Source organism: Schistocerca piceifrons, unplaced genomic scaffold (assembly GCF_021461385.2).
Source record: "Schistocerca piceifrons isolate TAMUIC-IGC-003096 unplaced genomic scaffold, iqSchPice1.1 HiC_scaffold_36, whole genome shotgun sequence".
In the NCBI taxonomy this organism is placed as follows: domain Eukaryota; kingdom Metazoa; phylum Arthropoda; class Insecta; order Orthoptera; family Acrididae; genus Schistocerca; species Schistocerca piceifrons.
In genome coordinates this window covers 57,501-60,563 of record NW_025728581.1, presented here as the reverse complement: position 1 = coordinate 60,563, position 3,063 = coordinate 57,501, and the positions used below count along the sequence as shown (strand labels likewise).

At 57.0% G+C, this 3,063-nt stretch overlaps 1 non-coding gene across 1 annotated transcript in view; it reads left to right on the top strand.

Annotated features, from left to right (window-relative positions):
- Positions 1-1,314: 1,314 nt before the first annotated feature.
- Positions 1,315-3,063, top strand: part of LOC124746600 — a 1,909-nt gene continuing 160 nt past the window's right edge. The window contains exon 1 of the ribosomal RNA XR_007011404.1: positions 1,315-3,063. This exon is cut by the window's right edge and continues 160 nt beyond it. This is a non-coding gene — a ribosomal RNA (small subunit ribosomal RNA).

Sequence of the window (3,063 nt, the reverse complement as noted above, 5' to 3'; positions counted from 1 at the left end):
GTCTCCCTATGAGAGCTGGATTGCAGTGTGGTACGCCATAGAGACGTGTGGGAGGAACGGACGCCGTGGATGGCGATCAGCATGAGCTGTCTGTTGATGTATTCGGACCTAGTCGTCTCTCCTCACACACCGTGATGGCATGGTGCACCGCGTTCCATATCTGCGACATGCTACAGAGGCCGGTTGACAGTCGTTCGAGCAATGGACATCGCATACGTACGGGGGCCACCTTCCACGTATTGTCTAGGCGTGCACATTTTGTTGCGTGTATGTGGGCAGACGTAGTGTGGCGTGACACCTGACACAGGCATGCAATAATCGTTGAAGTTGCAAATGGCGATGGACGCCTGCGTTTTCTGGTGAAGTTACGCAAATGAACAAATGGTAACCTGTTGTGGTGCGGTTGTTCTCGCTAGGGGTGAATCGGTGATGGCGACGATAGGTTGAGGTACGAACCGGTTGTTCCAGCGATACCCACCATGCCGACGAAACTGAACGGCATCTGGGTGTGAAGCGATACGCGGCGGTGGCTGGGTGGGACCGTCCCCGGCCGGTGAGGGGGCGCCTCCCGGCGTGCTGGCCGCGCGGTGCGTGGGCGCACGCGCTACAGCCGGCTGGTGGGGGCGGCCAGTGGCAGGCGCGCCGGCCGACGGACGCGGCAGGCGTCGCAGCTGCGCGCCGGCGCACCCTGCGCGCGGCGCCGTGCGGCCAAAGTAGGTCCTCGCGGGCCCGGTGCGAAGCGCGGTGGACATCTTCAGTGTGCTGGTCCGATTGAGGACTGTGTGCGTTGAGGATGCGCCGCCGCCCGGCGCTCGGCGCCGCGACGCCGTCTGCTGCTCGGTCGCCCCAGCGGTTCTCGCTGGTGGTTTGTATCGCAGCTGTGCGGATGTGTTGGCGCGTGCGCTGTGCTGGGAGAGTTCGCTTCGGCACCCAAGTGGGGCTTTTGTCCTTCTGTGGCGCTGGCGTTGGAGCTGCCGGTCACCGTAGGTGGCGCGTGTTGTCTCCCGCCGGCAATGCCACGACAGCACGCTCCCGGGCCTCTGTCGGCAGCGGCAAGCTCAGTTGGGAGCACGGGTGGTCGCACCGAAAGCGTCTACTCGCCTAACTCCGGGCGATTGCGCCTCTCTCGAACCCGACCAAGTACTTGGGACGGCGCTGCGCGCCGCCGGGACCTGAGAGGGTTTCGAGGTGTATTGTGCAGGGGAGCTCAGCCTCCTCCTGTTTGCAGAATGATTGAGCGGACGCTTGCGTGTTCGCGCGGGCCCCCGGGACACACTCCCGGGCGGCCGGCTGCTCAGCTCTAGTTGACGCAGCTCCCTGGTTGATCCTGCCAGTAGTCATATGCTTGTCTCAAAGATTAAGCCATGCATGTCTCAGTACAAGCCGCATTAAGGTGAAACCGCGAATGGCTCATTAAATCAGTTATGGTTCCTTAGATCGTACCCACGTTACTTGGATAACTGTGGTAATTCTAGAGCTAATACATGCAAACAGAGTCCCGACCAGAGATGGAAGGGACGCTTTTATTAGATCAAAACCAATCGGTCGGCTCGTCCGGTCCGTTTGCCTTGGTGACTCTGAATAACTTTGGGCTGATCGCACGGTCCTCGTACCGGCGACGCATCTTTCAAATGTCTGCCTTATCAACTGTCGATGGTAGGTTCTGCGCCTACCATGGTTGTAACGGGTAACGGGGAATCAGGGTTCGATTCCGGAGAGGGAGCCTGAGAAACGGCTACCACATCCAAGGAAGGCAGCAGGCGCGCAAATTACCCACTCCCGGCACGGGGAGGTAGTGACGAAAAATAACGATACGGGACTCATCCGAGGCCCCGTAATCGGAATGAGTACACTTTAAATCCTTTAACGAGTATCTATTGGAGGGCAAGTCTGGTGCCAGCAGCCGCGGTAATTCCAGCTCCAATAGCGTATATTAAAGTTGTTGCGGTTAAAAAGCTCGTAGTTGGATTTGTGTCCCACGCTGTTGGTTCACCGCCCGTCGGTGTTTAACTGGCATGTATCGTGGGACGTCCTGCCGGTGGGGCGAGCCGAAGGCGTGCGACCGCCTCGTGCGTGCTCGTGCGTCCCGAGGCGGACCCCGTTGAAATCCTACCAGGGTGCTCTTTATTGAGTGTCTCGGTGGGCCGGCACGTTTACTTTGAACAAATTAGAGTGCTTAAAGCAGGCAAGCCCGCCTGAATACTGTGTGCATGGAATAATGGAATAGGACCTCGGTTCTATTTTGTTGGTTTTCGGAACCCGAGGTAATGATTAATAGGGACAGGCGGGGGCATTCGTATTGCGACGTTAGAGGTGAAATTCTTGGATCGTCGCAAGACGAACAGAAGCGAAAGCATTTGCCAAGTATGTTTTCATTAATCAAGAACGAAAGTTAGAGGTTCGAAGGCGATCAGATACCGCCCTAGTTCTAACCATAAACGATGCCAGCCAGCGATCCGCCGCAGTTCCTCCGATGACTCGGCGGGCAGCCTCCGGGAAACCAAAGCTTTTGGGTTCCGGGGGAAGTATGGTTGCAAAGCTGAAACTTAAAGGAATTGACGGAAGGGCACCACCAGGAGTGGAGCCTGCGGCTTAATTTGACTCAACACGGGAAACCTCACCAGGCCCGGACACCGGAAGGATTGACAGATTGATAGCTCTTTCTTGATTCGGTGGGTGGTGGTGCATGGCCGTTCTTAGTTGGTGGAGCGATTTGTCTGGTTAATTCCGATAACGAACGAGACTCTAGCCTGCTAACTAGTCGCGTGACATCCTTCGTGCTGTCAGCGATTACTTTTCTTCTTAGAGGGACAGGCGGCTTCTAGCCGCACGAGATTGAGCAATAACAGGTCTGTGATGCCCTTAGATGTTCTGGGCCGCACGCACGCTACACTGAAGGAATCAGCGTGTCTTCCTAGGCCGAAAGGTCGGGGTAACCCGCTGAACCTCCTTCGTGCTAGGGATTGGGGCTTGCAATTGTTCCCCATGAACGAGGAATTCCCAGTAAGCGCGAGTCATAAGCTCGCGTTGATTACGTCCCTGCCCTTTGTACACACCGCCCGT